This window comes from Lynx rufus, unplaced genomic scaffold (genome assembly GCF_022079265.1).
Source record: "Lynx rufus isolate CCGP_SWC_20201006 ecotype Redwood Valley unplaced genomic scaffold, mLynRuf1.p SCAF_4, whole genome shotgun sequence".
Taxonomy (NCBI): domain Eukaryota; kingdom Metazoa; phylum Chordata; class Mammalia; order Carnivora; family Felidae; genus Lynx; species Lynx rufus.
Window position 1 is genome coordinate 85,572,817 of NW_025814856.1, and position 24,052 is coordinate 85,596,868.

Genomic DNA, 24,052 nt, shown 5'->3' on the forward strand with positions numbered 1-24,052 from the left:
AAGCAGCTCCTCATCTGTTCAACTTTTGTCATGAGGTCACAGCCATTCAGTCACATCTTCAGGCTCCATTTCTAGTTCTCGTGCTATTTGCACCCCATCTGTAGTTACTTTTTCCACTGAAATCTTGGCCCCTCAAAGTCATCTATGAGGGTTGGAGTCAATTTCTTTCCAAATTTCTGTTGAAGTTGCTTTTTTGGTCTCTTCCCATGAATCATGAATGTTCTTCATGGCATCTAGAATGGTGAATTCTGTCTAGAAGGTTCTCAATTTATCTTGCCCAGATCCATCAAGAAATCACTATTTACAGCAGCTATAGCTTTACAAAGTATATTTCTTCAATAAGACTTGAATGTCAAGACTGCTCACCAATCTTTGGACTGCAGAATGGATATTGTGTTAGCAGGCATGAAAACAACATTAATCTCCTTGTCCACCTTCATCAGCGCTCTTGTCAAAGAGCAGTAGTATTTTGAAAGCAATCTTCTTTTTTTTTTTTTTCTCCTGAGTAGTAGGTCTCAAGAGTGGGCTGCAAATATTCAGTAAACCATGTAAACAGATGTGCTGTCATCCAGGCTTTGTTGTTCCACTGATAGAGCACAGGAAGAGTACATACAGCATAATGCTTAAAGACCCTAGGATTTTCAGAATGGTCAATGAACATTGGCTTTAACTTAAAGCCACCCACTGCATTAGGCTCTAACAAGAGATCAGCCTCTGTCCTTTGAAGCTTTTTAAAGTCTTTTTTAGAGTTTATTTATTTTGAGTGAGAGAGAAAGGGTGAAGGAGGGGAACAGAGAGAAGGAGAGAGAGAGAATCCCAAGCAGGCTCCTCACTGTCAGCACACAGCCCAACACAGGGCTCAAACTCATGAACTGTGAGATCATGACCTGAGCCAAAACCAAGAGTTGGATACTTAAGTGACCTAGCTCCCCAGGTGCCCCTGTCCTTTGAAGCTTTGAGGCCAGGCACTGACTTCTCTCTAGCTATGAAAGTCCTATCTGGCATGTTTTTCTAATATAAGGTTGTTTTGTCTCTCTTAAAAATCTGTTGTTTAGTGTACCAACCTTAATTATTTTAGCTTGATCTTCTGGAAAACATGCTGCAGCTTCAACATCAGCACTTCCTGATTCACCTTTCACTTTTGTTATACGCAGATGGCTTCTTTCCTTACACGTCATAAGCCAACTTCTGCTAGCTTCAAACTTTTCTTCCGCAGCTTCCACAACCTTCATAAAATAGAGTTAGAGCATTGCTCTGGATTAGGCTTTGGCTTAAGGGAATGTTATGGTTGGTTGATCTTCTACTCAAGTCACTTTAACTTTACATCAGTAGTAAGCTGTTTCATTTTCTTATCCATGTGTTCATGGGATAGCACTTTTAATGTCCTTCAAGACTTTTCCTTTGCATTCACAACTTGGCTGTTTGGTACAAGAGTACTAGCTTTTGGCCTATCTTAACTTTTGATGTGACTTTCTAACCAAGCCTAATCATTCATAGCTTTTGATTTAATGTGAGAAATGGGAGACTTTTCCTTTTACTTATCACTTACAAGCCATTGTAGGGTGATCGATTGAAATAACTGACATACAATGTTATATTAGTTTCAGGTGTACAGCATAGTAATTTGATAATTCTCTACATTATGCTTACCCTGATAAGTGTTGTCACCATAAAATGTTATTAGAGTATTATTGACTGTATTCCCAATGGTGTACTTTTCCTCTCCAGGACTGATTTGTTTTATGACTGAAAGCTTGTACCTGTTAATCCCTTTCAAATATTTGACCCATCTCCTACCCACCTCCCCTTTGGAAACCATCAATTGTTCTCTGTATTGAAGATTCTGTTTGGTTTTTGTTGTTTGGTTGTTTCTTAGATTCCACACGTTAATGAAATCATATGGAATTTGTGTTTGTCTGACTTGTTTCACTCAGCATAATTCCCTCTAGATCTGTCCATGTTTTCACAAATGGCAAGATCTCATTCTTTTTTATGGCTAATATTCCATTGTATATGTATACCACAGTTTCTTTATCCACTCATCTATGGATGGACAATTGAGTTGCTTTCATATCTTAGCTATTGTAAACAATGCTTCAGCAAACACAGCGGTGCATATATCTTTTTGAATTAGTGTTTTTATTCTATTTGGGTAAATACCCAGTAGTGGGATTACTGAATCATATGGTATTTCTATTTTTTAATTTTTTGAAGAGCCTCCATACTATTTCCACAGTGGTTGTGTCAATTTACATTTTCACCAACAGTGCACAAGAGTTCCCTTTTCTCCACATCTTCACCAACACTTACTTCTTGTCTTTTTGATACTAGCTATTCTGACTGCTATGAGGTCATATCTCATTGTGGCTTTGATTTGCATTTCCCTGATGATTAGTATTTTGAGCATTTTTAATGTATCTGTTGGCCATCTGGATGTCTTTTTTTTGGAAAAAATGTTTATTCAAATATTCTACCCATTTTTTTGTGTTGAGTTTTGTATGTTATTTATACATTTTGGATGTTAATCCCTTGTCAGATATATCATTTTCAAATATCTTCTTCCATTCAGTAGGTTGCCTTTTTGTGTTGTTGATGGTTTCCTTTGATGTGCAAAGGCTTTTTATTTTGAAGTAGTTCCACTAGTTTATTTTTGCTTTTGTTTCCCTTGCCTAAGGAGACATACCCATAAATACGTTGTTAAGGCTGATGTCCAAGAGATTATTGAGTATTTTTCTTTTAGGACTTTCATGCTTTCAGGTCTCACATTTAGGTCATTAATTCATTTTTAATTTATTTTTGTATATGGTGTAAGAAGAAAGTGGTCCAATTTCATTTTTTTTTTGTACATAGCTGTCCAGTTTTCTCAACAATATGTATTGAAAAGACTGTCTTTTTCCCATTGTATATTCTTCCCTCCTTTGTTGTAGATAAATTGGCCTTACAAGTATGGGTCTGTTTCTGGGCTCTCTACCCTGTCCTACTGATCGGTCTATTTTTGTACCAGTATCATACTGTTTTGATTACTATAGTTTTGTAATGTATCATGAAATCTGTGATTGTGAGCAGGGTTATTAATTGGCCTAATTTCAATATTATTGTGTCCCAGGGAACAGCGAGGCCCTAAGAGAGGGAGAAACCAGAAACAGCTGGTCAATGAAGCAGCCAGAACATAAACATTTATCAATTAAGTTTGGTGTTTTATATGGTGGTTTGTGACACCCCAAAACAATTACAATAATAACATCAAAGATCACTGGTCACAGATAACCAAGAAAAATATAATAAAGGTGAGGTAAACAGCATTTTCCCTATCTATTCTTCTGAATGTTAATAGTAACAAATTTGGTTGGACTTACTTTATGATAATAGCATATTAAGTGCAGGAGACAGGATTCCATGAAGGTCCCCAATATTCCTGGTCCTGATATGCACACCTTATATGATTTCCTGTCCCTGTGAATATTGTAATTTTCACTCCAGTGATAGTATGTTTTATTGCAAAATTGAAGGGAATCAATCAGAGGGAGGCCTTAAAAAGAGACAGATTTCCAGTGTGAGAGATTCTCTTGCTGTTTTCAAGAAGTAAGCTACTGTGTTGCAAGAGGGCCACATACAGTTAGGGTCTGAGGGCAGCCTCTAGGAGCTGAGGACAATCTCTAGCCAATAACAAGCAAGGAAGCATGAGCCTTAGTCCTACAATCACAAGGAGCTCATTTTGCCCAACAAACACATGAGAGTAGAAGATGACCCCAAACCTTAACTGAAAATGTAGCCCAACAAAAACCTTGATTTCATCCATGTGACCATCTCAGAAGAGAATTCAACAGCCCCCTGCCCAGACTTTTAAAATACACAACTGTGAGATAATAAATAGGTACTTCTTTAAGCCACTAAGTTTGTGGTAATGTGTTATGAAGCAATAGAGAAATAACTCGTTAAGATTTTTTTGTATTGTCTTGTTTTGTTGTTATTAATTCTCATCATTTCTTGTATTCAAAACAAAACAAAACAAAAACATGAAAGCTATTTCATGAAATATAAATATTCTTTCCTCCACAGAAATTCTTTCATGGACTTAGGGTTCAATTTTCAATTTTAAACATTTTAGTTGTGGGCTAATGTGATAAATAAATATATGACAAATAGTTCATTTAACATGTTAGTAAATATTTCCAGTATGCCTTTTGTGTGCTATGTAGTATTCTAAGCAGCATGGAATATGGCAGTAAGCAAGACAGTGAAAATTCCCTGGCCTCAAGGAGCTTAAATTTGCATATGGTAGATACTAAAAACTTAAAAAAATACCAAATAGATATTTTGGAAAATCAGGAAGCATAATAAATGGAATAAAGAGGAGTTGGAAGATACAGTATGATGAGAAATTAGTAGTTCAAACACATTGGCCCTGAGACAGGTAACATTTGGGCCAAGGAGCTGAATGAAGAAAGGAAGCAGAACCAGCACACAAGTATCTTGGAGAAGAGGGTTTTAAGTAGAGGGAACAGCTGTGGAAGGTCCAGATGTAGTCTGGCATGTTCCAGGAAGGCCTGTATGGTTTCACCAAAGTCCATGAAGTGGGACATAGTAAGAGACAGGCATGAAGCAGTGGTCAACATCAAAACCATAGGAGGTCTTTTGTGTTTTGTTTTGAGTAGGCTCCACACCCCATCTGGAACTCAAGCACATGACCTCAAGATCAAGAGTCGCGTAATCTACCAACTAAGCCAGCCAGGAACCCCCCTATGAAGTCTTTTAGATTCTGAATCTTTGAAGATATTTTCTACTTCTCAACCTTTTGTTAGAGCTCTTTGGAGACACTGTCCCTTTTAATGTCTATCTCATAAATGTCTACTTAATTAAATTAACTTACAGTACATGAAGAAGTTTGATGTCTTCTGAAGGACTGTAAGTTTTCTTTTAGGATGAAAGCTGTGATACACATCAGCATTCCCTTGTGAGCCTGGCTGTCAGGAGATACCAAGCTTGACTTGAATGAACTAACTAATTCCTCAGGTTGGCTTTTGGGATAAATCCATCTTTCCTCCTTCACAGTTGCCTTTGTTATTTATTTATTCCATGTATCCATGGATCTTATGTTGTTTATCGTTTTTAGAAATAGGTACACTGAAAAGGGGGGCGGCAAAACTACCACATTTGCCAATTAGAGATCTTTCTTTCTAAAACTATGATTTGTATAATACTCATTAAACAACTGGTTAGAATCTAGGGACTATGGATTAAATTTAAATGAAATAAGCCCTCAAGGTCATCAAAGAGATTAAATATGTATGCTAAGTATGATAAAATAAGATTTAAGTTTACAGGGAACTAAAGGGTCACATATAATACTATGGGAGGTCAATATAGGAAAATGCCAACGGGCCAATGGGAATTGCCAATGGGAATTGATGAAGACATGACAGAAAGGAGAGGCTTTCATTGAATTTTGAAGCAGGACTACTGTGGGCTGCTACATACGGTAATGCTTATTGTACACTGAACAATACTAAGGGGCACTGTTCACACCGTATATGTGATAAATTATATATAAATATAAATATTATGGTATAAGAAATATAATATAAATAAATTTAAATATATATACATATAACATGGCACTTTTCTTGCAGAGTGCAGCGGAGTGTCTTGAAGAAGTGGTTCCTTTCATTTGCACAAAGTAACCATATGGGCTAATAGCAGCATTAACAGTAATTTTTAAACATGGGAGTATTCATTAATTCTGATTTAATTTGTCTGGGATGGAAATTGAGCATGTTATGTTTTTTAAGGCTTCCAGTATACACACCATGTTAAAGGATTCATTGATTTTGAAGAGTAACATTTAAGTAGAACATCAAAAATTCTAGAGGAAATACCTGAAGCAGTGGGAAATGCAAGGTGAGAATGCAGAGATCATTTCCCTGAAGGACAGACTTCATGCAGGAATAGAAATGATAGTTGAGAGCCTTCAATGGTGGTCTAAAGAGGTTAAAGTCCATTCTCTGGGCATTGGGTACAATTAATGTTTTATTGTAAATAAATAAGTCATAAAATCTAATTTGTTTTTAGAAGATTAATCTATAAGCAGTAGGAGGGATAAATGAGAGAGGAGTAATTCTGCATGCAAGAAAGTCAATTAGGAGACCATGGCAATAGTCAAGGTAGGTTGGAATAGAAACCTGACTTGGGTAGAGGCAGTTAAAATATAACACAGGAGACAAACGGAAGATACATGGTGAAGTTAGAATTGTTAGGAACTGGAAGATGATGGGGTGCATGGGCAGCAGTTTCAGGCTGAGTGACAGGAAGCACAATGATATAAGTGCAGAGATGGGGGCACAGTCTCAGAGATAGGGACGTGGAGACGTATGTTTAGGGCAGCGGGGTAGAGATGTCCACAGAAATGCAAGAGTATTATATCACTGTGGGTCAATTACAGAACAGTATCTCCCAGCTCAAGATTTGAATCTATGGAGAGAGGAACTCAAATCTGGCTACCTGGAGCACTCTAACCATGAAGCAGGTAACTTAACATTACTAAACTTCCATTTCAACTTGTTAAATGGTATTAGTTTTATCTTCAAAGTTTTTTTTTTTTTAAATTACATGACATAATACAGACACTGTGCTAGTATATAGAGAATTCTCAAAATGCTAACTAAACTTACTATTAAGATAGAAGTTTGGGGTAAAAAATAGATTTGGGGATTAACTGGAAAGGTGCTAACTCAAGCTCATAGAGTTGCCAAGGAAGAGAAGATATAGGAGGAAAAGAACAGGGATAGGCCTAGACCTTCTTAGATGCCTACATTGAGAATGCAGACAGAGCAAGGGCAATCCAAAAATGGACAGGAAAAGGACAGTTAAGAAACTGGGTATCAGACCTTTACATGAAAAAAAAAAAAGACACAGAGGAAAAAAAAAAAAAGAATCATGTGAACTGTGATCTGAAGAGTGGCGGTCTTAATTCCAGAACTTTGTTTGAACCTTCTGACTGACTCAGGATAGTCTTATTTAATCCTCCCATTTCTCTTAAAGAGGATTCCACTACAGTGTACTAGACACTGCTTTGTACAATTGCTCACCAAGAAAGTACTAAAGGTTGCTTGATTATTAGCTGATTATTATGTGATAACATCAAAACAAAATACTACAAACAGAAAGTGCTACAACATGGAAGTAATAATTATAGCTACCAAGGCTCTGTCTGGTTTTAAAAACCGATGGGACATCTGCTTAGCTGCTAACCATAATTGGCTACCAGCCTGTTGTTTTGTTGTGCTGGAAGAAGGACTTTATGTTCTGTGGATAATATTTGCTCTTGGTCCAGGGGGACCCAAGTTTCCATTAGATTACCAGCTCTACAGACATAGCCACATGTATGCAAGACACTTGCACAGTTTCTCTAGTCACTTTAAATTTCCTTTTAGTACTGGATTCTTTCAGGGGCTTTTTTGGTTCCTCTTCTGTTAGAACTAACAATCCCATGAACTTCTAGTCTCTAAGGTGTCACTTTGTGTCTTGTGACACCTCCTGTCATAGCTTTGGGAAAACTTCCTAGGATAACCTAAACAAACAAAAAAAAGATAGATGATGTTACAATATAACCATTCACTTCTGCTCACATTGTACTTAATTCCACTCATTGATCTCTTCATTTATACTATCTTTAATTCAAGAAATCTTATTTCAGCATTAGTTCTGGGCCAATCACTGAGCTAGATGTATTCTCACGTTATCTGTAGAGTAAGTGTTCATGATAGGGTGCAGAATGATTTTTGGAATAGCTTCAATTTAAAGACTTCCTCAATGAATTATTCTGCCCCTTTCTTCGTACACCACAACTACTACCATCATCAAAATCTGTTGATTATACCTTCCAAATATTTTTTTAAATCTATGTGGATATTTTCCTCCATTTTTCCTACATCCATTTTTGGTCATGTGACCATTCAAGTCAGTAATAACTCCCTAACTAGTTTCCCCACATCCATTCCTACCTCTCTTCGATCCCAGCAGCCATGATGCTATCAGAATTTGTTTTTTAAATGTAATTGAGATTCAATCATGTATCTCTCTTGAAATTCTTCAAAGTCTTCCCATTGTTCTTGGGGTAAATCCCTGCAAATATCTATGATATCTGGCTCTTTCCTAACCCCTCTGCATCATCTCCTTTTACTTTTCCCTATCCTCGCTCATCCAGCCACATTGTCCTTCTTCTTTCCTGTCCATGGCAGGCTGCTTACAGTTGCTGGCTTCTTACCTCTGAATGCTTCCCTAATCTGCTGCTTCTTAAAATTTATACTCACTCTTAGAAATTAGTGTGTGTCTGTATGTATGTGATGTATATCTATATACATTTGAGCTCAGTGATAAATAAAAAGCCAAAGTTTGTGCTCCCAAGTATTGTTTAGTGAAAAAAGTCAGGCATTATTTAAGAAATCCTAATATACAACCATAAACTGAAGTAAACTGGAATAAATTGAGAAGGGATGTTACATTGTGATAAGATAAAGCTGAGAGGTCAGAGTAGCTTCCCTGATAAATAACACACACACACACACACACACACACACACACACACACACAGTTTCTTAAATAATATGTATATATCTGTATATAGATATATATCCATATCTATATATAAACAAATGCTTACAATTTATATACACACATATATATGATCATACATATATATAATATATACATATACACACATATATATGATCATACATATATATATATAATATATACATATATATGTATATTAGAGAAACCTCTCTGTTCAGTTTAGCTTATCATAATGACACTTTCATTATTTATCACAGTTTATGATAATGCATTATGATTTGTTAAATCGTGCTTGTTTTCCTTCACTAAACAATAAGATACTTGAGAGCCCAAAGCTTGGCTCTTAATTAGCCATTTTCCCCCAAAGGAGAAGCAGAATCCTGTATACATCAACAAGATTTCAATATATCTTGCTGTTGAATTAACAAATGATTAAATGATGACCAATCCAACTTAAACAGGAAGAATGCTGGGGCTATAATATTTCATGTAAATTCTTGACAAAACTTTTATAATTAATGCAGATGACATTGGAAGGGAGATAAAAATAAGGCTATGAAATTTAGCAGTAATTTGAAGCTTCAAAGACTTAAAAAAAAAGCAAAGAGAACCACTCTGTTAGATTATTTTTAATAGTATAAATTACGATTGATCCTCATTACTTTTGAATAACAGAGCTAGAATTCTCTCCTAAAGTTAGTTTCGAGAATAAATGGTAAGAAAATCTTTACCCTAAGCTGATGTTCAGAATAAAAGCATCTCACACACATACAGATTTGAGGAGAGCAAGAGAAGTTTACTGTGAAGTCTTTTCATAGCTTTCCTGCAGGTAAATGCTCCTTATGGAGAAGGTCTTTGAGTGAAATTATTCATTACATGCTAACATGGGAAAGCAAACAGACAAACAAAACTCTAGTAAGAAGAGTCTGATAATAGAATCAGTTACAAATGAGCCCCAAAATGTCTTTCAGATCCTGAAAATACACATTAAGTAAGCTGATAATAATCCAAGGGCGTTTTCCAAATACGTTTTTCCTAAAAACAAGTTAGCAAGGTTAATGTGTTGAAGTGTCTTGAATATTTTCATTGTTTTCAAGTGTGTACGGGGGTTTATGCCAAATTTCCCCAACAAGGCCACAAACTGTTCTTTCCCTCTTATGTTACAGAGCCAGGGATTCAAAAGCGCTTTACTGTTAACTCTTACACAATGGACAGAAATATGAAATAAGGGACGAATCTTTGATTTAAAATTTGAGTTTCTCTGAAGAGAATTTTTTTCAAGCATATTATTAATCTAAAAGTCCTAAACATACTCAGCATGGCATGCTTAAGGATGAAGTCAGTACTGTTATTAATACTTGATGAAGCCCACTGGATGATGCTGGTTGAATAGAGAAGAAAGATATCTGGAAGAATAGCACCCAGAGGCATCAGAGACATATGATTGGGAGTTGTTGAGAGGGAGAGAAAATATGGTTACTCTTAATGCCACTGTATTGATGATGCTTTGCATATCTTATTTTGAGATGAACTGCCTGCTTGGAGAAAAGATTTTCACAAAGAAATGGGAAATTCCATAATAACATCTTGCGGGGAACAGTATCAACAGCTGTTAACAGCTGCTATTAACAGCAGGATTATGGGTTCAACTTTAATGCCTTAAAGTTCTGCCATGCAGCATGCAACCAAAATCAGAAGAGGTTTTGGTTTTGTCTGGTTTAAAAATTTAGGTTCATGATTTGTTCATTATAGCCACTCTGACTGGTGTGAGGTGATACCTCAGTGTGGTTTTGATTTGTATTTCCCTGATGAGGAGGAACATTGAGCATCTTTCCTTGTGCCTGGATGTCTTCTTTAGAGAAGTGTCTATTCATGTCTTCTGCCCATTTCTTCACTGGATTATTTGTTTTTTGGGTATGGAGTTTGGTGAGTTCTTTATAGATTTTGGATATTAGCCCTTTGTCTGATATGTCATTTGCAAATATCTTTTCCCATTCTGTTGGTCGCCTTTTAGTTTTGTTGACTGTTTCCTTTGCAGTGCAGAAGCTTTTTATCTTCATGAGGTTCTAATAGTTCATTTTTGCTTTTAATTCCCTTGCCTTTGGAGATGTGTCAAGTAAGAAGTTGCTGTGGCTTAGGTCAGAGAGGTGTTTTCCTGCTTTCTCCTCTAAGGTTTTGATGGTTTCCTGTCTCACATTCAGGTTCTTTATCCATCTTGGGTTATTTTTGTGATTGGTGTAAGAAAGTGGTCTAATTTCATTCTTCTGCATGTTGCTGTCCAGTTCTCCCAGCACTGTTTGTTAAAGAGACTGTCTTTTTTCCATTGGATATTCTTTCCTCTTTGTCAAAGATTAGTTGGCCATACTTTTGTGGGTCCAATTCTGGAGACTACAGATACTGGAGAGGATGTGGAGAAACGGGAACCCTCTTGCACTGTTGGACGGAATGTAAACTGGTGCAGCAACTCTGGAAAACAGTGTGGAGGTTCCCCCCAAAGTTAAGAATACAACTACCCTATGACCCAGCAATAGCACTGCTAGGAATTCACCCAAGGGATACAGGAGTGCTGATGCATAGGGGCACTTGTACCCCAATATTTATAGCAGCACTCTCAACAATAGCAAAATTATGGAAAGAGCCTAAATGTCCATCAACTGATGAATGGATAAAGAAATTGTGGTTTATATACACAATGGAATACTACTTGGCAATGAGAAAGAATGAAATATGGCCTTTTGTAGCAACGTGGATGGAACTGGAGAGTGTTATGCTAAGTGAAATAACTCATACAGAGAAAGACCAATACCATATGTTTTCACTCTTATGTGGATCCTGATAAACTTAACAGAAGACCATGGGGGAGGGGAAGAAAAAAAATTACAGAGGGAGGGAGCCAAACCATAAGAGACTCTTAAAAACTGAGAATAAACTGAGGGTTGATGGGGGGTGGGAGGGAGGGGAGGGTGGGTGATGGGCATTGAGGAGGACACCTGTTGGGAAGAGCACTGGGTGTTGTATGGAAACCAATTTGACAATAAATTTCATATTAAAAAAACAAAAATAAAAACATAAATAAAAATTTCGGTTCATCCACACTTGAAAAGCAACTGATTTGGGAGGAAAAGAAAGTCTTGGTTTTGACATTCTGTGACGAAATGTTTAATTTTGAAGATAGTTGGTTAAGAAAATTCCTGATGATTCTCTGGATGAAGGGGTCAGAGATCTTGTCCTTCTTCATTATCCCAGAGCCAGAGTCATTTTTTTTTTTAGTTCACTCCACCACTATTCCTTCCTTTCCCTCACCACTACTCGTAAGTTGGTGTCTAGCAGGGAGTGAACAACTGAATGACAATGAATATATAATTCATAGAAAGGAAACTCAGACTTTCTTATTCTTATTTATAGGACATAATCCATATTTCAAGATGATGGTGCTTAGAATGTTGAAGGCTTTCTGATATTCATTGTGATTCGTAGAAAATATGTGTGATCCTGAGTTCACTGATTTGTCTTCTCAGTTCTTTGATAAGATATTTTATTAATAAGCTTTTAGTTTCATGGAAAAAATGCTTTGCACACATAGAACAATACTTTTTTTCAATGAACAGGGTCACGTTTTATGATAGTTGAGAACGTGACCCCCTCACTTTCTCATGCAAAATTTCCCTGGTATTGGCTACCTGACCTTACCAGCTGACTCTGCCACATGGATATCCCTCCTCTATGCTGTTCATCCAATCTCTAACTGCCAGACATGCTATTATGGCTGAGAAATGGCCATCAGCTCTGGAAGGTCAAACTCTGCTTACACAAAATCAAGAGGACATGGGGCATCTGGGTGGCTCAGTCAGTTAAGCATCCAACTCTTGATTTCAGGTCATGAACTCATGGTTTCATGGGTTCAAGCCCAGCTTTGGGCTCCACACTCTCAGTGTGGAGCCTACTTAGGATTCTCTGTCTCCTTCCCCCTCCCCTCTCCTGCTCGCTCTCTCTCTCTCTCTCTCTCAAAAATAAATAAACTTAAAAAAATTAATAAGGACGAGTTGTCAAAAAAGAGAAATGCAACAGATGAGAAATATTTCTGGCTAGAGTCATGCCTTACAGATCTATATTTTCCTTGTGCTGGAAACATAATGCTTCTGGGGATTTTCTGGTGTCATAGCAATACTCCACAGGGAACATTTCTGTATTTTCCCTAACTTTGTCTTAAATAAAGAAAGAAGCCTTGGAATTACTCACAGGATGGGTAATCTGATACAGATAAAGTATGGATGACACTCATTTTTAACCTGAAACTGTATTGTGTGATGGGAAAACAATGTACTTTCAGTCAAAATCCTATGAGTTAGACTCTTATATGAACCACTTATTAGCAGCCATTGTCAAAATCTACCATTTAAGTTCTAGTTTTCTATTCCATAAAATGGAACATAAAAATATTAACTTGATTTGAAAGGATACTTTTGGATTAGGAAAAGAGAATGAAATGATATGATATCTACTTAGCAAAGTGCCAAGAACATGGACAGTTCTCAATACATGGGACCTATTATTAAATAGGTATTATTAAATAGGTAAAATACAAAAACACTAGTTTTGGTAAATTGAAAAAAGAATCATTCTCCATTCTGGGATGGTCGGTACGACTAGTTACAGATCAGCTTCATTTAGAAAGTGGTAACCCAAAATCCATTATTTTTCTTTAATGCCGTTCAGTAAAACATACTATTGGTTAAAACATTTAATACCTCAAAATCTCAGGGGAGCAGTATGGCTTTCCTAGTTCCTCTGTTCGATTTGTTCAAATATAGAATTAGAGATCCTTAAATTATGAGTCCCAGAGAGTGATTTATTGTTAGAAATCTTGCCATTATATCTTCAGAGTAAGAATTTTAATCATAGCTTCTCAGGCTGAAGGTAACTTCATTTATATGTTTACAAAGACTACTAAGCAAAATTCAATTTAAATTAGCTACAGTATACAACTATACCAAAAGTTTAACTTAAACCAAAGCACCTGGCAATGGATGACACTTTCTGGCTCCATAATTGAGGCAAACAATAAAAGGACCAAATCACTACCTGCAGGATATAGGAGAAAAGATACTAGAAAGTTTACCAAATAGATGCTCACATTTAAGGACTCACCTGCCAAAGATCCTTTAAAAAAATAAACAACTGAGAGAATAATTCTTAATGTTCACTGTTATGTTTCTTTTATACTTCACCAGGAAAGGAGAATTTGAGCCTGTCTCTATACTATCCCACAGATGGTAATTATGGAGAGAAGCGAATTGATTATTAATGATTATTTGAATCCTCATGTTTCATAAGCACTGAAGCTATTTTTTAAGGGGTATAACAGGTTTTAACAGGAAAAGGATTAATGGTTTTATTTTCCTCAACTGAGGCACAAAATGAATGAGATTTTTCAAGCTAACGTTCCTTCCGTCTGGCTCAGGTGTCTGGGATCTATATTTATCTTGTGTCAGGCATGCGCCTGAAGTGCTGGAAGGCTCAGGCTGTCAATGGCTTTCAGATGTCAGGATAACCTTAAAGACAGATGAATGGCCAAGACCCCGTGCCTCATTTTTGAGTTCTCAGCTGCTGCGCTGTGGAAATCATGTGTTTATTTTCTGCGTCTCCTCCTACCACAGTCTCTCTGAAGCTGACTTCAGATCCTACATCGAGACAAGCCAGCTCCCCTAGAAGTTGGTGAGCAAAATCACTTTTGTTTAGGGGTCTGACTGTTAAGGTCTTTGTTGTTGATGGGTTATCATCGGGCAGGTATTAATAATTATTATTTTTAGCTGTTTAGGAAGATAAATATTATCTGTTGGAATAATTTCATCTATGATGCTTCTTTTAACATTTGTAAGCTTTCAATGAAATAGATGAATAGACTCTTGACACTTAAATTTAACATTTCCACTAGTGTCTAAATTCATCCTATGAAATTCCCATTTGCACATTTTCCTGGCTTTTATTTCGAAAGTATCAGAAAATGTAGAATTCTTATCAAAAGTATAATATTACTGGCAATCTTATTCCCTCAGATTCTCTAAGTTGATATGGCTTGTCCTTATCTAGACTGAGTTCTTATTTAAATTGCTATTTGCCTTCTTATAGCATTTTTAAAATATCCTTTTGAAAAGGACACTGTAAAGCCCAATTAAATTTTTCTCTTCCAAATTGGAAAAACTTTATTTTAACTGAGACTAGAAGTTGAAGGATCTTTGTTCATGATATTCTGAAAATGTTTTTTGGCACATTGTCATGACTAACAAGTATATTTAAGAACTAATTTAACATACCCAATCCTCTAAACAAACTGACTCTTAGAAGGAAAGAAGAAAATAATCTTTCCATATATAAACATATTGATCATTAGTGGTCATGCAAACTGTAGTGACTGTGGGCACTGCATATCTTATTTTGGAGGGAGGGGGTTTTGTCACATAGCAGAACTTTGTTACACGGTGTGTTTCATAGTATGGCTATATAAGGCCAGAAAACACTGCAAAGAATGATAGAGGAGTAACTTATGCAGAAAGGAAACTTAGCGACCTACTCATTTAGAGACAAAACCAGATGCTGATTGAAATCAGTAACCTGTGACGCCCCACGTTATTTTGCAAAGTCTCGAAATGAACTGGGTAGAATTCTTTACCTTTTAAAGAAGATCATTTCCTTGTATTCTTTGAAGAAATGGTTGCTTGAAGCTGTGCTGAATTCTGGGGAAAGCATTCTGCACTGATACTTACAAAAGTGTCAACTTCCTGTTCCCTTCCTGTGTGAGAGCCCAGAACTCAGATGGGATGCGGATCAGGTGAAAAGGAAAAGGCAGCCTGTGTTTTTCTCAGGTATACCTGACTAAATAATGAAAGTGGGATTTGTGAGGCAATACATGAGACTCCTGTAATCTTGGCAAGGGAAGGAGAAATATTTTCAAATGATGTACAACACAAACACTAATTATTTGGAATCAGATCCCTTTGTAAAAGACAATGACAACTTTGCAGCTAACTGTTCTGAGAGTTTAAGGAAGAAAGCAAACAACTGAGGATAATAAAACAATTGTCACCTGGGAAAAGGTAAGCTCTTGAACTCAGAAGAATCATTGTCAGGCAAAAAAAGGAGGAAACAAACAAAAAAAGCTTTCCAGTGGCTAACAAATCAGTGGCAAAGACCATGTAAGACTGCAGAGTAGGCCAATCAAATGGAAAAATACGTTTTGTTTTGTTTTTTTAGAGTGGAGAAATACATAATAATCTACTGATGTTAATGTGACTGGCTAATTTTGCTTTTGGTGCCGACTGCTAATTAAGATTACTCATTAAGGAATTTAATCTTCTTAGTTTTTGTTAGCTAAATTTCACAGATTTCTGAAATTAAAAAAATGCTTTAAAATGTATGAAAAGGGAAAATTTTTTTATTGGTAGTTTTCTTTAAAATTTTTTTTAACGTTTATTTATTTTTGAGACAGAGAGAATCAGAGCATGAACTGGGGAGGGTCAGACAGAGGAGAGAATCAGAGCATGAACTGGGCAAGGTCAGACAGAGAGGGAGACACAGAATCCGAAGCAGGCTCCAGGATCTGAGCTGTCAGCACAGAGCCCCACGCAGGGCTCAAACTCACAGACTGTGAGATCATGACCTGAGCCCAAGTCTGACGCTTAACCGACTGAGCCACCCAGGTACCCCATGGTTGGTTGTTTTTTATTGTTCTTCTGATGAAAACTGCAAAGCGCATCACCGCTTTACTATAGCTTCAGTACAGCTTCAAAGGAGTGGTGGGCAGTGAGGAACGGGGAGCTATCGCAGGTGGAGGAGGGACACTGTGTTTTTATCAGGGTCCTGGAATCCTAAATAATTCCAGGTTAAGAGTGATTCTTCCATGACAAACAACGAACTGTTGTTCATCAGGAAAATGAAACTGTCTAAAACTAGCACAAGTGCACAGAGAATATAAAAAGAAACCTAGTTTAGTAAATAATTAGTCTTACTGTTTGCTGTGTTGTATCAAAGGGCAGAAATTGACTAAGACACTAAACTTTTACAAAAGGCTTTGAGTATGCCACTGGCTCCCCAGTGAACTTCCCAGCCATTTCTTTTTGAAGATTGGTAAGATGGATTTTGTTTTGTGTCTTCTGACAAATTTAGCTGTGTGGAAAATGATTAACACTTTTAAGGTGTTGGTACGCTGTTGTGTAAAATGTTTTGAAATATACCTAGAGACCTTTGTCACACAAACACTGTCATCTCACAGAGGAAATGACAGAAGGTTGGCAAGCATTATTGAGGGGCATAGCAGACAGCTTGGCTCCATTCACCAAGGACTCCAGAGTGCCCCCAAATAGAAAAGCATTGTTTTTCCTTGAATGCTTGTGAAGTTTACAAGTGGAATAAGAACAGCGCTTTAAAAAGAACTACTAGTTTCATCTCTTAATTTTGCTTCCCTCATTAAATCTTCCAAATATAAATGTTACATTTCTCCCATGTTAATTTTTAGGAAATTGGAAAGGATATTAGTATTCATGTCATAGTTTCAAAAATTAAGAACACAGTGTAATAGAAATACAGGCAGAGGCTCATTTTGCTCTATTCTGGAATTTCATTATTACTCTTTGAAATGTAATAGGAGCCAGGGTAGAGTGTCCTTCTTGTATCTCAATCCAGGAAGCTTTAGAAATGAAATAATAAAAGTTAGTTTATTCACTACAGTGGTCCCATAGTATGGACCCTAAACACAAGATCTTTTTAGAGAAGGCATAAATTTGTAGTATGTGAGCAGGATCTTTTCAACAAATATTCTTGCTTTAAGAGCGAACCCTAAAACAGCAAACCTATTTTGAATACGTGATGGAGTCAACTATCTTTCAGAGTCACTTATTCATTGATGCATTTGTTAAAATACATACGGATGAGCATTCACTGTATGTAGGACAGTGTTGTAGGCTCTAGAGAACATTATTAACAATTTTTTGCTGGATGTTTATAAGGATCCAGGATCTTTTTACAGGTGGTTGTTCTAAATTTTGTTTATGTGGAATGAAATCTTTTGATGAAAGTTAAAAAAAACTGTTAGTAAATGATAAAGATGTAGGATGATTTTGTGGACATTTTCCCCACCATGCACACAAGCAAACCACTTAATGAACCATCCATCTCCTGAAGAAGATAGGCTGAATAGGTGACTGTTACCTTTACAGAATTAGAAGGAAGAGGATGGGCACAGTTGCCTCCTCTGCCTGCTCTCAGCTTCTTGCCATTGCCCCTACAAATGAAAAAGGCATATTTAAAATGCTGAGTAACTTACATAAAGCACATGGAAACCCCTTCCGAATACACTAACATAACTGAGTGTGCACCCTAAGCTTTAATAGCCTATTTAATAGGGTTTAATAGCTCTTAAGGGTTACTTTTTGTTGAAATAATCAATATGAAATGGGGAACAAGCACAAATCCAAATTTTAGCTCAGCCTCTTGGAGGGGAAGTGGGGAAGACCTCTAGTTTTTACAGAAACCTCTCATCTCTAGGAGCCTCATGCTTCTAAGAGCTGCTTGGTCAAAAGTTAGATCTAAGCAGACACGTGGAGGGGCAATTACAGTGCAGGAGGACACATGCTGTGATAAGGGTATGCACAGTGATCAGGGCACTGGGTACAGACCTTTGCTATTCCCTAGAGACAGCTCTTGGGCTGGGCTATAAACTTCAGGGAGGCAGGGGTCATTTGTCAACCGGGTATCATCAACATTGCCCAGTGCCTGACACGTAGTAAGCACTCAATAGCTAGATTTTATTCATCTATTCAAAATTATGTCTAAATCTTTTCTAACTCCAATGTTCACCTTTCACTGATTATCTCTAAGTGGGTCAAGTCCATGGACCTCATTTATTTCACCTAATACCACTGATTTCTTAGTCTTCTTCCTCCACCCTCCACACCTTCCCCCCACAGTCTGCATGCAAAACTTAGATGTGCTTGCTTCTGCATTCAGCCTCAGAGATGTCTTTACTCTGTGTGCCAAGTTTTGGATAAAGCTAGAGAAAAACAGCACTGTCAGTTCTACTCGGGATCCACTGGCCATCTTCAAGATTTTCTAACCTGGCCCCAGGTACAAGTTATGATTTCTCTTCTCACACTTTATGAGAAATCACAACATGCATAATAGTTGTTTGCCAGTCTAGTCACACAGAACCCCAAAACCTTCCCTGGGGTTGGAAGCTGTGGCCAGCTAGTGGTAGAGGGGTGGTAATCATCTGTTGCCTTCCTCAGCCCCTTGGTCAGTGTTCCTCTGTGACTTTACTGAGAGCATCTTGCAAGTTTCTTCCTTCAGTCTGGCAAACCTCTGTGTATTGCGTCTGTACTCTGCACTCCTATTATGATAACTCAGTAACATTTTATGTTTTACCAAATGAAGTCGGGAAACAATAGGATTAGGCAAGGAAAAAAGTAAATCTTGCTATGAAGGGGCATACTGCAGGAAGCTTACTATAATTGTGCCCATTATCTTCTCTACCCCATTAATATTCCTCTTAAGGAATAAAGGTGCCATTTTGTTTTCTCTCTAAAATCTCCCACACAGAACTTCTGTACATAGTAACGGCAAGAACATTTCTGAAGCTGAAATCCTCTAAAATAAATAAAAGCAATTGAAACTAACTGAATGGTCTTTTGTGAAAAGAAAACTACTTACTAATTATTTACCATGGCAAAGCAACAGCTATGAAGCTTGGCTTTTTTCTGAGGTTTAAAGCTGGAAGTTGACTTTCGGTGGCTCTCCCGATGTTTACATTTGTTCACAGCAAAAACTGCAAACATTAGAAGTCGGAATAGTTTTTAACATACTCGCAAACCAAGATCCGCTAATTTTATAAGTGAGAACCCCAAAGCCCATAGACATTAAATGAGTTTTATGCGCTTCCCTAGGCATTGGATTGGCAGTCCCCCTGTTTGCAGTTTTTCTAGGGTCCCCTTCCCCGCCAATATCTGTTAAGTGACCTCATCAACTTTTACAGTTTCACCAATAGTCTATATTTTGCAGAGAACCCAAATCTACATCTCTTGGCCCCAGTGCCTGCTAGTCAAGGTCCCAGTGTGGATGCTTTATGTCTTATGTCAAAAGTATCTGACCCCTTTAAAAACATAATCTGGTTTTGTGTTTCACGATACGCATTTTACGTTCAAAATTAAACTGTAATCAACCCCAAGATAGGTGTGACATCATACTTGAATTTATCCTAGTGTTTAGTAAAATATATGTACATCCATATACTCTGCAAATACTTTTCAAACAAATGGATAGGTTAAATAGTTAAGTATATCCTGCCAGTGAAACCAGAGATTATAATCACTCTGATAATAATTATATGAAATGGTTAGTATTTAATGAGAGGCACTGTAAACATTGGCTGAAGCACCCTCTCTATAGTCAGATTGAAGAGGTTTGAAATTTGGATCGGTCACTTCCCAGCTCCGTGGCCTTGGGCAAGATGGTAAACCTCTCTGTGCCTTTGCTTAATCTGTAATATAGGGATTATAAAAGTACTTACTTCATAGGGCAGTTGTTTAAAGTAAGCGAGTGACTGTATGCAAGATACTTAAGTGTCTTCCTTGTACATGATAAGTGCTTAGAAGGGTTAAATATTATTTAATTGTCAAAATAATTAAAACATGTCTAATGTTATCCTCATTTTAAGAATGCGTAAACGGGTACCTGGGTGGCTAATTTGGTTAAGGATCCAATTTCAGCTCAGGTCATGATCTTGTGGTTCACAAGTCCGAGCCCTGCATCAGGCTCTGTGCGGACAGCTCAGAGCTTGGAGCCTGCTTCGGATTCTGTGTCTCCCTCTTTGTCTGCCCCTCTCTCTCCTTCCCTTCCTCCCTCCCTCCCTCTCTCTCTCTCTTTCTCTCAAAAATAAACATTAACAGTGGGTTAACAGAAACATTAATATGTAGTGGGTTAACAGTTAACAAAAACATTAATAATGTTAAAAACATTAACAAAAACAGTGAGTAAACAGAGAGATTAAGAAACTGTCCCAGGATCTTGGAGCTAATTAAATGAAAATGGGCCTAACCTGAGCCCACCCTCACATCTAGTTATATTATTTCCTTTCTATTCTTTTCTTTCATCTTGTTACTAGACCTGAAACCTGGGACTCATTCTTGATTTTTTTTTTCTCCTTAACCTAGCTATTTATTCACCAAGGCTTAGCTCTTCATGCTCCCTTCTAATATCTCCCCATCTCTACTAAGTATTTCTGAAATCTTTCTCAACTTCTTCTTCTCCAGCCCACTATAATTCAGACCATATACTTTTCTGCCTAGAATACTTCAGAAGATTTCCTCTGGCTTTCTGTCCAATCTACTCTCCAGAGAGCCAGAACCATCTTCCAACCCTGAATTTTATTGATTTTATCCCTAAAATCATTGAGTAGCTCTCTATTGCTTTCAAGAGAAATTCTTGACAGAAAGAATTCCTAGGTATTTAGGCACACGTCTTGGTGTGGTTTGTTTATATTAGGTCTTTGTGTTGTCATCTGTTCCTGCCTCTCTCGTGTCCTGTCTTGTCTTTCCAAAACTCATATGCTATACCAAAGCCTTCTCAAAATATCTGTATTTCCTCACTGTGTGTGTTCTTCTGGATTTATATATTTGGGGGGAATGGCTCTGATCCCTTTACCTTCTCCCACTTTCTTTACCTGGGCCTGTATTCTATGACTCTCAAGGAAGATCACACTTCTTCTACCAAAATGTCCTTCATCTCTCTTCCCCAATCCACTATTCTTCTCCCCACCTGAGTGCAGGTGTCACAATGTATCATAACAGTCTGCTTAGGAATTTATCTTCCTAGCCATGCTGTGAGCTACTTGAGTGTGATACCAGGATTTTGTTTTGGTCATTCTCCTATTTTGTCCCAATTAGAAGTCCAGACCAAGAATGCCAGAGGAATTTATTTTACTCTTGCAAAGGCTACAGATTAATGAAACATTTGCCAGTGTCCTGGAGAAATAAAAGTATAAATAAGTGAAAAACGAAGTTAATGATAGGAAAGTATCCTATCATTTCCTATGATAGGAAAGTAGCTCCAAAAGCAATCTGAAATTTTCAAGAATGAGGAAGAGTTTGATAGGGGAAATGACCCAGTATTTTAACCAGTATTTAACCAGTAACTGCAAAAAGCCTGGAGCAAGAATCTGCATATCCTCTGGGTTGTGACATGGAGGTGAAGGGAGCCAGATCACAACTTGGTTCAGGTTCCAGGCATGACCGCCCAGCAGGTGCTTGCTATGTAGGCAAAGGGTTGAGGGCAAGATAAGATTAGGAAAGGACATGCACTATGATGTTGAGTCAAACTCCGAGTCTGATCTAGTTTTAAATCCTTCCTTCTTTTGGAAAAAAACTCCTGGCAAGTAAGGGCTAGAGATTAGAGAGTGAGAAGTATATCTCCTAGCACTCAGTTCAGTTTTAACAGCTATTTAAATCAGATTGGATTTAACACAGCTGTTCTCAAAAAAATTGTTATATATGTGAATAACCAAAAATGTTTAACTCAGTTCTCATAATGCTTGCTTTTGAGAAATCCGTTGTTACATTGCTGTTTTAATTACCTTCCTCATCATCATCCTTAGGATCACTCTTGCTATTTTCTTAATCTACACTTGTACCCTGTACTTCCTACCCTGATTACCATAAAATTTTAATCCCTATTAAATACAGACTTTATCTTAATCCCTTTTAAGAAGTTGTTTAAAATTAACCGACCATTATCTTGATGGCCCTTTACTTGGAGGGCCATTAGTTCCCTAATTCTATGACCCTATGCCTATGTTTTGTACATACCACAGTAGTATATTATCTTCAATGTTGTGACCTAGACTCCTTCCCTTTAGTGGGATTTTAGTGAAAAAGACAACATTCTCCCCTAGCTTCTTTTGAAACAGGATTGTAAAGCTCTTCAGTGGTTCAATGTCTTTCAGCTCTTGATGTGTCCTCCCTGTGCCCTGGCTTATGTCCCCTAGCTTGGCATATTCTTTTATTCTATATTTGATATGGCTGCTCTAACCTTAAGATCTTTGATGCCATTTTGCACACCCATAATCATTTCTCCTGTTCCTCATCCCTAAGGCATCTTCTAATTATCCTTCCTTTAAGTTCCATTTAGTCTTCCACTACATTCTGGAGTATTGTGGTACCAAATACATCAGAGCTTCTTGATAACACTGGCAGGAAGAGCCAAGCTTGTGAGATACTTTATCACTGTCAATGGTCTTTAGCCAAAGACCTGCAGGAACACACCTGTAGTTGAACAAGTTGAGTTGATTATTCATCTCAAAGAGGGCAAAGTATATCACAGGGAAACAAGGGTGACTCAGTAAGAAGGTGGTAAAAAGAAACTCATATAGAATTTGGATTTGGGGTGATTAGATTGGAAGTGGGGTTAAGGAAATAGAGTTGTGCTCTGAATTGGATGTTGTGGGGAAGCAAGGTAATTTTACCACTGGGGGTCTAATAAACCTTATCTAGGAGTAGGGAAGAAGAGACTGGCTAAGGCTGTGATTGGCAAAGCAGCAGCAATGACCCATATTAGCTGGGAAAGGGAGTTATGTGGTATCTTAGTGTTCATAAATGCTCTGTGTTTAGACATCATTATAGAGCGCTTGGTTTTTGTCATGAGCCATCATGATCATAGAGTGGCCTTTTCTAAAGTTGATGTTCTGTCAAATTGTTGATGTTCAATAAGAGGATACCAAGGCCTGGCTGTGAGTACCAGGCCAATGTCCAGAAACAACAAGACCTACCAGATAGCAGCAGACCAGGTCCTGGACATCAGGAGCTATTTTCTCTTTCACATGACAAAATCCTTTGTTGCTTCAGTAATGAAACTTACCTCTATGAAATCCACTTTCCACTACTTTGGTTATAAGATTCTAATAGAGTTTCTTTGTAATTTTCTCCCTAAGCCCTATGGTATAGTCACTGCACAGTATTTTAATACAAAATCTCATTAATTTGATGCTAGTAATTTGATGGTCAATGAGAACCACAAGAGATCAATCTGTGTATAATAACTACAACATGCACAAACTGTTTAGGGAATTGATTCAGTTCCTTGCATTTACACTCTAAAAACTAATGTGTTACATAAATGAAAAAAATATACCATTGACAGATAAGAAATAAATGGAATAAAATCTTAATTTCATGTAGTGAAAGTTACTTGTGGAAAAATTAAGCAGTCTTTCCACTTACTATACAGGATAAGAATGTAATTAACCAGAGATTGTAAAATCTTGGAGTTGTGAATTATTGTAAATACAGTATTTCTGGAAATCTCCATCTAAGTTTAACTTAAATAAATGTGGTTTAAAATATATGTGTCAATTTTCTACTTAGATATTCTAGATGCCACCTAAAATAAATTGAATCATCTTACTTTTTCTTTTACATAATAGAAAATCATCATAACTTTT